This window comes from Orycteropus afer, unplaced genomic scaffold, assembly GCF_000298275.1.
Source record: "Orycteropus afer afer isolate SDZICR_OR568_19922 unplaced genomic scaffold, OryAfe1.0 scaffold00137, whole genome shotgun sequence".
NCBI classification, from domain to species: Eukaryota; Metazoa; Chordata; class Mammalia; order Tubulidentata; family Orycteropodidae; genus Orycteropus; species Orycteropus afer.
The window spans coordinates 6,746,029-6,758,105 of NW_006921724.1; positions in this window are offsets into that span (position 1 = coordinate 6,746,029).

Here is a 12,077-nt window from a genome sequence, read left to right on the forward strand (position 1 = left end):
TGTTTTAAGCCACCAAGTTTGGAATTATTTGTTACAGCATTCCCCTAACCAATCCTCTTCTAGAAAGTAGGGTGATGGCTTTTTTTAAAAAAAATCTTTTGTGCTTATCAAAAGTGAGATATCCTGAAGATACATTGCCTCTGCAAAGACTAGCTGATTGACTAATGAGTCTATAAAAATGTTTCCCAGAAAGAATAGGCTAGAAACTAATGGAGTACAGCTAATCTGATATATTAAAAGTACTGAGGATTACCTACAGTAGGTCATTAAGCAGTAAATGATGTAAACAGAAAAATCTACTGATATTAAACATGCTACTTAGTTATTTGGGAGCTCTGGTAGCATAGTGGCTAAGACACTTGCCTGCTAACCAGATGGCTGGCGGTTCAAACCCACCAGCCACTCCTCGGAAGGAAGGTTGGGCAATCCTACTTCCATAGTGATACTGCCTCGGAAACCCAAGGAGGGGTTGCTATGAGTCGGGTTTGACTCGATGGCACATAACAACAACAACAACTTAGTTATTTGGGGTATGTCAGCTCTTCTAGGTTGGAAATATTTCTTATTTCTTGTGCCTATCAAAGTGAGATATTCAAGAAATACATTGTCTTCCCAATGACCCTGGTACTTCCCAGTTTGTGGTGTTTTGTTATGGCAGCCTTAAGAAACCAAGAGCAAACAAATCTGTCCTGGAGGAAGTGCATACTGAATGCTTCTTAGAAGTGAGAATGGCCAGAACTTGTCTCACGTACTTTGGTCATTTTGTCAGAAGGGACAACTGGAGAAAGATATCATGTTTGGTAAAGTAGAGGGTCAGCAAAAGGAGGAATATCCTGAATGAGATGGATTGACACAGTGGCTGCAACGATGGCCTCAAGTATAGCAAGGATTGTGAGGATGGTGCAGGACTGGGAAGTGTTTTGCTTGGTTGTATATGGGGTCTTTATGAATCAGAATTGACTTGATGACATCTAACAACAACAACAACAACACCACCACTAGGAAACCAAGATACTCACTATTTTTAACAGGAAACCAAGATACTCACTATCTTGTTTTATTTTTACTGAACTTAAATATCAATGAAAATCTTCTGTGAACTGAGAGGAACTTCTTGAGTGGTCCAAGGCTAGCCCAATGTTCTAGGAAACAAAAAGAATCAGTGCGTGAGACCCAGGAAAGATGGTGAGGCACCAGGTCAAAGCTTAGTTCATGGCACACTTGCCGATATTCAATAGATGAGTGCTGAATGAATGCAACCTCAGGGATTAGTAGTGTCCAGCACTTTGCAGAATACTTTGGGTTGATTTTGCATCACAGAGAGAAGCCATTTTGCAGTTCTCATTCTGCAGTGGCTGTCCATATTGCCTTCACTTATTTTCTGACACCAGAGAGGAGAAATTCTAAGTTATGTTTAATATCATGTCCAGTACAGGACATGAACAGCCCAAAGGCCCAAGATATGTTTAAAATCTGGTGTTTTAGCCTAAAAATTAACATTGCCTTTTATACCCCAGTGTTTGTATTTAAATTTCAACCAGAAGATGAAATTAGTGTTTCCAGATCATGTGCCATGTGGTCTTCTTAGTTTATTTCTTCATCCTTTATTGCTGTGTATCCTAGAGGTTCAAGGTCCTCATGCATGACTGGTCCAGAGTACAATGGTAAGGAATCATTAAATTATTTATTTTAAAGAGGGAATGATGGGCATAAGTTATAAAATGCAAAAATGTAAAACCTAATACTAAGTTTTCCCAGTTATCTCTACGGCTATTGCCTTAGTTTCTCTGTTCTACTATAAAATACCACAAATGGGTAATTTTAATGAACATCAACTTATTTTCTCAGTTTAGGAGGCTTCAAGTTTAAATTCAGAGCACCAGCTCTAGGGGATGACTTTGTCTGTCTGTGAGCTCTCGGGAAGGTCCTTGTTTCTTTTTAGCTTCTGTTCCTCAGTTCCTTTATAATTTCCATGTGGCATCTCTCTTATCCCATCTGTGCTTCCTTACTTCTGTGTCTAATCTGCTCTTTTTATATCTCAGAAGTGATTGGTTTAAGACATGCCCTACACTGACATGGCCTTATAAACATAGCAAAGAAAACTGTATTTCCAAATGGGATTATATCCACAGGTACAGGGGTTATGATTTACAACACATTTTTTGGGTGACACAATTCAATCTCTAACACCTAGCTGAGGAGGATAATCTTAGAGAAAATTTAAAGTACTTATTATTAAAAATAGAAGCAACTTGTCAAGATGCATCTGGTTAATGTAATAGGTTCTGTAACTTTTTCCCAAAAAAAGTGGAATTGTTAGATAAGCTAAAATGCTATGGAATTTTTAATTTATAGGCTTAACATGGAAGCTTTTAATTTGGGAAAGCTGACATAAAAAAAAAAATGCTGTGCTTGATAAAGCAAAACCTCACATTGAAAAGCTATTAGTGATTTAGATGATGGTCTCTTTGGGACTTATTTACTGATTTTATTGAGACTTGCAGTGTGAGGAAGGGAGGGTGATTACTTCTGCATATTGTTTGTTTTCTTTTTTTTTTTCTTCATTATCCAGTCACTTGAGATCTTTTCATTCAGTGTTGGCTTTTTGTAGCAAAGTATGCAATTGGCACCACAGAAAAGGCACAAGCTTGGGAGCTAGGGCCCTGGATTTTGTCCTGAAAACCTGTGTGATCGTGGGCCCCACTTCTTTCTGTTCTCCATGTTTGTGGACCTTGGGGCCCCTGGGTGGACAGCAGTAGCTCAGTGAGGCGAATGCCTCTGGGCCAGATTATCTGGAAGCTGATTCTGGCATCAGTGGGCTAGTAGGCTTCTAATGCCACCAGACCCAGTGTGTTTTCTCATATTGGGAACTCCAGGCCAGATTCCTTTCAACTGGCTCATTTCCCTTGCCTGGACACCCTCAGCAGGGAGTGCCTAGACTCCAAATCATCTCTCACTCTCTGTTGGGAATTTCCTTCCAATGCAGCAGTGGCCTTAGTGAAACTCGACTCCTCCAGGACCGAAATGCTTCCTTTAGTTTATGTGGGGCTGTGGATCCCTGTCTCTTTCTTACTGACCCTCTTGCCTGGGATAAATGTGGGAAAAGATAGAAATGTCAGATTCTAGGAAGGATGCTGTCTGGTCTTCTGTCCTAGATCTGTATGTGCCTGCTCAGACAGGCAGTAGGGTGGGGAAATGGGCTAGAAGACAGGCTGCCAGTTCTAACTTAGGTTCTAACCCACTCTGACCATCTCTTCAGCTTTCTTTTTAAAATTTATTATTTTTTTTCTTCACCCAGCGTAATTTGTGTCTATTCTCTTGTTAATGGTTTATCCTCCCTTCCCCACCCACCCATGGAAACCATCAAAGCATATTTCTTTTTTTATGAAAACTTTTTCCTGACTTTTTTTTTTTTTTTTACAATAATGGTCTCATAAAACATTTGCCCTTTTGTGATTGTCTGATTGCACTCAGCATAATGGCCTATAAATTCATCCATGCTTTGAAATGTTTCACAGATTCTTCATTGTTCTTTAACATTGTATAGTATTCCATTGGTGTATGTACCATAGTTTGTTGAGCCATTCCTCCATTCATGGTTGTTTCTATCTTTTTGCTATTGTGGAAAGTGTGGTGATGAATATGGGTGTGCATTTATATGTTTATGTCATGGCTTTTATTTCTCTAGATTATAAAGGCATTTGACTGCTAACCAGAAGGCTGGCATCAAACCCACCAGCCACTTCTTGGAAGGAAGATTGGGCAATCTACTTCTGTAGAGATATTGCCTCAGAAACCCAAGGAGGGGTCATTATGAGTCAGAAACGACTCATTGGCAGTGAGGTTTTTGTTTGTTTGTTTGTTTAATATACTTAGGAGTGGAATTGCTAGATCATGTAGTATTTCTTCTTCCAGCTTTTTAAGGAAATGCCATACTGTTTTCCATTTTACAGTGCCACCAGCAAGGTATGAAAGTTCCAGACTCTCTGCACCCTCACCAGCATTAGTTGTTTTCTGCTTTTTTTAAACTTTTCTATTAGTGCTAAGGTGAGATGATATCTTACTATTGTTTTGATTTGCATCTCTCTAATAGCTAAAGCCATACTGCCTCGGAAACCCCAGGAAGGGTTGCTATGAGTGAAGTCCGACTCAACGGCATACAACAACAACAACAACAAAAATAGCTAAAGAGCTGGCAGTTCAAACCCACCAGCCACTTCTTAGAAGGAAGGTTGGGCAATCTACTTCCATAGAGATACTGCTTTGACAACCCAAGAAGGGGTCACTATGAGTTGGGGCCAACTCAATGGCATAATAACGACAACAACAATAGCTAAAGATTGAGAACATTTTTTAATGTGTTTGTTAGCTGTCTGAATGTCTTCTTTGTGAAGTGTCTGTGCACGTCTTCTGCTTAGTTATTAATCGGATTATTTGTCTTCTTGTAGTTAAGTTGTTGAAATTTTCTATAAATTTTAGAGATTAGCCCCTTATCCAATATGTCATTGCCAATTCTTTTTTCCCCAAGTCTGTGGGTTTTCTTTTCATTCTTTGGTGAAATTTTTTGATGCATATATATGTCTAACCTTTAGGAGGTCTTGGTTATCAATTTTGTCTCCTGGTATTTGTACATTTTAGTTATATTTGGTAGTGTATTTATGCCCTGGATCAGGGCCCCTAAGTTTGCCTCTATTTTTCCTTTGGTGGTCTTTATGGTTTAGGCCTTACATTCATTTCTATATATGGTATGAAATATATATATATATCCTATTTAATTTTTCTGCAAGTGGATATCCAGTTTTTCCAGCACCATTTACCTTTATCTCTTCCTCATTCAATGAGTTTTGGCCTTTTGTCAAAGATAAACTATTGACAGTTTGATGGATTTACTTCTGGGTTCTCAATTCTGCTCTATTGGTCTATGTGTCTGTCATTGGGCCAGAACCATGGCTATATAGTAGGTTTTGAGACAGGGAGCATGAAGCCTCCTACTTTTTCTTCTCCTTTAGTAATAATTTACTTATCTAGAGTCTCTTTCCTTTCCATATATAAAGTTAGTGATTAGTTCTTCTGTCTCTTTAAAGAAAGATGATGACTTCTGAATATTTTTGAAATTATGCTACACAAAGGCTATAAATTGGAGAAAGAAGATTTTAAAGAGAAAATAGAACAAATTCTCTCTTATTGAATGAGGAGATAATGACTTTAGATATTAAAACTCTGGTATTAGTCACTTTGGGGCAAAATTAGGAAAACATTTATATTGGATCCTGATAGATTTCAGTTGAGTTTGTTATAGCACTTTATCAGTAAGTCCAAAATCCAAAGTGAATTTAATAATGTGGATTAATTGTCCTAAAAAAGAGAGAAAAACACCACCACAACAAAATACAAACAAATGCAAAACACTGTATTCCAGGATGGCTTTTTGCAGTTAAAAACTGACTACACAGGTGGCTGGAATACAAGATGTCAGACCAGATAGACACACAAGACATACAATACAGGCTTTCTACAGCAAAGATGAGAAACCAAGTGAAACAGATATGAACAATAATACTGGCACCCAGAGCTTCAAAGGAAAGGACTTAAAAGTAGATCAAATGTCAATTAAAGGAGGAAACTGAAAGAAAACAGTGAACAAGGAGGTATATGGAGTGGTGAACTGCTAACTGGCATAGCATGGCCATCTCGAATTATTCTAAGAAGTATTCTCACTAGGGCAAGAACTGTATAAGCAGCTCTGCTTGCCCAAACTGTGCTGGCACCCACATCAGTGATCAGAGACCAGAGAGGTTTGATCTCCCCTCTTACCCTGTACAACATTCCAGTGACCAGAGGCATGGTACTCCTTTACCAACACTCACCCAGGGGCCAGTCCAACCCATCCCCACTGCCAGTGCTATGCCACTTTTTTTTCCTATCTTCTTTATCTGTCATATTAGTTTTTCCCTCTTCCCCCTGTCATTTTTCCCCTCTTCTTCTCCCTTTTCTTTTTTAAAATTTAATCCCACAAAGTGTGTGCCCCACCCACTACCACATCCACAACCAGCAACATTCATCCCCACTCTTTCCTGATCAGTTGTGTGCACTCCATTTATTTAGTGCTTGGCACCAAGAACTAGCACTTTTGTCAGTTCTATCCTCCTTTTTTTTATGTTATTTTTCTTCTTAATTCTTCCCTCTTCTTCCCCTAGTTTTTCTCTTTTCATTTCTTTTATTATTTTTTTTAAACCCCCATTTTTTCTCTTCTTTGACTCCCTGCCAATTCCATGGCCAATAGTACCTATTCCTTCCCCTCTGTGGATGGTGGTACATGTTCTGATGGAGTGAATTTTGCATTCCCACTGCAGCTTTTTTTAAATTTTATTTTGGTGGGAAATTATTGTATCAGTACAGTGCCACTTTTCTGTTTTTTTACTCTTTTTCTTTCTTCTCAGTTCTTCCTTCCTTTGTTTTGTTTTCTCCATCTTCCTACTATTATTATTTTTGATTATATAGATTGAGTGTCTTTCCCCCTCCACCACTACATTCAATAATGGCTACCCTTGCTTTCCAAATTTGGAGGTGCATGTTCCCATGGAGTGAGCACCACATTCCCTCTTCAGCCATGTTTGGCACCTAGTGCTTGCACTAGTACTCTATTGCTTTCTTCCCCTTCTTTTTCTTCTTAAGTCTACTCACTCCCTTCTGCTCCTTGTTTTTTATGTTTTTCTCCTTCCTCTTCCTTTCCCTATTTTTATCTTTCTTTTACTTTTTTTTACCCCAGCAGTTGAGAACCAGTGACATTACTCAGCCATACCAACCACATCTGCCACCCACCCATTGGGTGAGTGCCACCACCCATTCCAGCATGACTAGAGTGATGACAGATGGCACCATGTACCTGACCAATCTGTCCTCAGCTGATCTACATGACCAGCAATCAGAGACTCTTGCTCACACTAGCAACCTAGTGACCAGAGTAGCATGAATACTTTGTTGTCTAGATATATTAAAACAAAATGATACCAAAAAAGAGTGAAGCAAACCAACATACAATCAAAAGATAAATATAATAACACAATAATGTCTCAGAGACTACAGACAAAGTCAAATCACACAAAAATACATGAACAGATGGCTCAAGCAAGTAATCAAAATACAGGACCAGGGAACTTTCCAGAAGAAGAAATGGTATTGGAACTACCTGATAAGGAATACAAAAGAATTATACGTAGGTGCCTTCATTAGATTAAGAGAAAGATCAAGGAAAACAGAGACAAAATTCTAGAAGAATAAATAAATAAACTAAATAGAAAATGTTAGAAAACAAACAAAAACAGCAAATAAGAATCCAGTAGATTAATACTAAAATTTCAGTAATAGATAATGCATTGGAAGGACAAAGGCATAAAACTGAATCAATGGAAGACAGAATTAGCAAAATTGAAGACAAATCTCTAATACTAATCTGTTAGAGGAACAATCAGAAAAAAGAATAAAAAAAATGAAAAAAAAAAAAAATGAAGAAAGCCTAAGAAGTCCATCAGGAGGACTAACTTACATGTGCTCAGAATATCAGAACAGGAAGAGAGAAAATAAAACACTGAGGAAATTGTCAAAGATTTGTTGAAATATCATGAAAGACAAGAAGATACACATTCAAGAAATTCAGAAAACACCAATTATGGTAGACTTCAAAAGAAAATCATGAAGACATATCATAATCAAACTTTCCAAAACCAAAGACAAAAAAAAGAATCTTGAAAGTGGCTTGGGAAAAATGAAAAATTACCTATGAAGGAGAACCACTAAGACTTAGCTCTGAATTCTTAACTGAAATCATGCAGGCAAGAAGACAATGGGATGACATGCATAAAATCCTGAAAGAAAAAAGAATGCAAGCCAAGAATTATATACCCAGCAAAATTGTTTCTCTAATGATGGTGAAATTAGGACATTTCTGAATAAAGAAAATTAAAGAATTGGTTAAAAACCAGACTAACAATACCAGAGATGGTAAAAGAGTCCTCTGGACAAAGAACCAATAATGGCAGACAACAATCTGATATTAAAATACACAGCAAGATCTCCTGGAAAACCACCCACATATAAAAGTATAAAAATAAAGTAAACCTACAAGACTGAAAATGTTGTTGTTGTTGTTGTTGTTTGCCATCGAGTCGACCCTAACTCATAGGGAATCAGAAATGTCGGTTTGTAAACAATGACAACTACAAAGGAAAAATTCACTGCTGTAGGGTCGATTCTGACTCACAGCAACCCCTCTTTGGGTTTCCAGGACAGTATCTCTACAGAAGAAGATTGCCCAGTCCTCCTTCTGAGGAATGGCTGGTGAGTTTGAATTGCTAGCCTACTGGTTAGCAGTTAAATGTGTTAGGTACTATGCCAACAGAGCTCCTAAAAAGGAAAAAGAAGGAATAAATTGTGTAGTTAGAACTTCCAAATGGAAAGGAAGTCAAGATGATATCAATACTATTTTAAACTTGGGAAGAAAATAATAAATTACAGACTAACCTCAAAGGTTAGAAATTATAGAACAATATCACTAATATCACATGCAAGTAAGATATTACTGAAGATAATTCAGAAACGTTTGCAGCAGTATATTGACAGAGAACTTCCAGAGGTTCAAGCCGGATTCAGAAGAGGACGTGGAACAAGGGATATCATAGCTGTTGTCAGATGGATCTTGGCTCAAGGCAAAGAATACCAGAAAGAGGTTTACTTGTGTTTTATTGACTATGCAAAGGCATTTGATTGTGTGGATCATGATAAATTATGGATAACATTGAGAAGAATGGGAATCCCTGAGCACTTGATTGTACTCATGAGGAATCTGTACCTTGACCAGGAGGCTGTCGTTCGAACAGAACAAGGGGACACTACATGGTTTAAAATCAAGAAGGGAGTGCGTCAGGGTTGTATTCTTTCTCCACACTTATTTAATCTATATGCTGAGCAAATAATCCGAGAAGCTGGACTATATGAAGAAAAACGTGGTATCAGGATTGGAGGAAGAATCATTAACAACCTGAGATATGCAGACGATACAACTTTGCTTGCTGAAAGTGAGGATGACTTAAGGCACCTACTGATGAAGGTTGAAGAATACAGTCTGCAGTATGGATTACATCTCAACATAAAGAAAACAAAAATCCTCACAACTGGACCAATGAGCAGCATCACAATCAATGGAGAGAAGATTGAGGTTGTCAAGGAATTCACATTGCTTGGTTCTACAATCGATGCCAACGGAAGCAGCAGTCAGGACATTAGACGACGTGTAGCATTGGGAAAATCAACTGCGAAGGAACTGTTTCAAGTGCTGAGGAGCAAGGATATCTCCTTGAGGACTAAGGTGCGCCTGACACAAGCCATGATATTTCCAATCACCTTGTATGCATGTGAGAGCTGGACAATGAATAGGGAAGACCGAAGAAGAGTTGATGCTTTTGAGTTGTGGTGCTGGCGAAGAATGCTGAAAGTACCATGGACTGCTAAAAGAACTAACAGATCTGTCCTGGAGGAAGTGCAGCCAGAATGCTCCTTGGAAGCAAGAATGGCCAGACTTCGTCTCACCTATTTTGGTCATGTTGTAAGAAGGGACCATTCCCTGGAGAAGGATGTCATGCTTGGTAGGGTGGAGGGTCGACGAAAGAGGGGAAGGCCTTCAACGAGATGGATTGATACAGTGCCTGCGATGATGGGCTCGAGTATAGCAGGGATTGTGGGGCTGGTGCGGGATCGGGCAGTGTTTCGTTCTGCTGTGCATGGGGTCGCTATGAGTCGGAAACGACTCGACCGCACTTAACAACAACAACAACAACCTCAAAGGAAATTAATAAACATTTTCTCCAAAACAAAAAAAAGAAGAAAATCATAAAATTCCATAAATACTAGAACAACAGCAATAAAGAAAATGTTAAGAAAATCCATAAACAAAATGAACCCAGCACATAAAAATATATGTAACATAAAAACCATCAACACCACAAAAAACACACACATGGCAAAATGACAGCAGTATGTTTATAGCTATTTGTAATTATGTTGACTGTAAATTGTTTAAGTGTATCAGTCAAGAGACAGAGAGTAGGAGGATAGATTTAAAAAAAAAAAAATGAGCCATCAATATGTTGTTTTATAAGGGATAAAAATTAGACACAAATGCAAAAATAAACTAAAACTCAAAGGACAGAAAGCCATATATCTAGTAAGTGGCAATTTAAAAAAGCAGAGGTGGTAATATTAATTTCTGATAAAGTAGACTTTAAGGCAAAAACTATCAAAACAGACAAGGAAGGACATTATATAATGATTACAGGATCAATCCAAAAGGAGGACATACCTTAATAAATATATATACACCCAAAGAGGAAGAAGAGTGGAAAAATATTTGTCAATAACATATCTGACAAAGGATTTATCTCCAAAATGTGTAGAAAATGTCAACTCCTCAACATCAAAAAGACAAACAATTCAATTCAAAAATGGGGAAAGGACATGGACAGACACTTCACCAAAGAAGATATTCAAGCAGCCAACAAACACCTGAAGAAAAGTTCATGATCATTAGCCATTCCAAACCAAACTCATTGCCATCAAGTCAGTCTCGACCCATAGCGACCCCTCCTTGGGTTTTGGTATATCTATAGAAGTAGATTTCCCAAACTTCTTTCCAAGGAGTGACTGTTGGGTTTGAAACACCAGCCTTCTGGTTAGCAGTCAAATGCCTTAGGCACTATGCTAGAGATACAGATCAAAACAACAATGAGATATCATCTCACTCTGGCAAGAATAGTAAATTTCAATAAGACAGAAAACAATAAATGCCAGTGAGGGTGTAGAGAGAATGGAAGTCTCATACACTGCTGGTGGGACTATAAAATGGTACAACGACTGTGGAAAGTGGTATGGTGCTTCCTTAAAAAGTTGGAAATAGAAACACCACATGATCCAGCAATCCCACTACTAAGAATACATTCTAGAGGTGAGATCCAGGACACAGATTGATAATAGCACCTTTGTTCATCACAGCACTATTAACAATAGCAAAGAGATAAAAAAAACTAAGTGCCCATCAGCAGATGAATGGATAACCAAACTATGATACAACAACAAAATGGAATATTATGCAGCATTAAGAATAATGAAGAACCCATGAATCACTTCATAACATGGATGAACTTGGAAGACATTATGCTGAGTGATTTAAATAAATCACAGAAGGACAAATATCATATGCATGAGTCTTTTATTATTTATTTAACTAAAAAAATAACTCAAGGAAAGTTTTACACAGGGAAGAAAATTATCTTTGTTGGTTACAAGAGATGGGAGGGGAAGGGAGGGAAAGTTGCTAGCTAGTTAAGGGACAGGTGGTGATTTGGGTGAAGAGAAAGACAATATAACAAAAGCATGTGAACAGCATAATATCGCTAAGGAAAAGGAAGACACAGAGAGTTGCACAAGAGGTACAGACAACAAAAGTAAATACTATTACATACATACAATACTGCATTATCAGTAATAAAAAACACTGATATATGGGTGGATACATAGATAGACAGGGAAGATCAGGTATGGGTAAGCAAGCAGGAATATACCCATGACCATATGTAAGTTTGTCAGACAATATTCCTTTATATGTATTTCTATGTGCTATAGAAGTGTCCATAAGCAGTTTAAACATAACAAGAGGCAAAGTTAGGATAACTTCTTAGCCACAACCAAGCATCTTGAGGGGGTGAATTGCTGGTCTTGTAGGCTCAGAACCATGGTTATGGAGGACATCAAGCTCCTCTGGTACAAAAACACTATTCTACATCCTGCTTTGTTAAGTAGCGATGTGGTTCTTAAAAGCTTTTGAGTGACCATCTAAGATGTAGTCTGTCCTTGTCCAGAGCAAAGAAGAGTGAGGAAAATCAAAGATGCATGGAAACAGTTAGTCCAAAGGACTAATGGACCATGAGAACCTCAGCCTACACAACCCTGAAACCAGAAAAATTAGAATGGTGCTCAGCTACCAGTACCAACCACTCAGAAAGAGATCAAAATTGGAGATTCTGGAT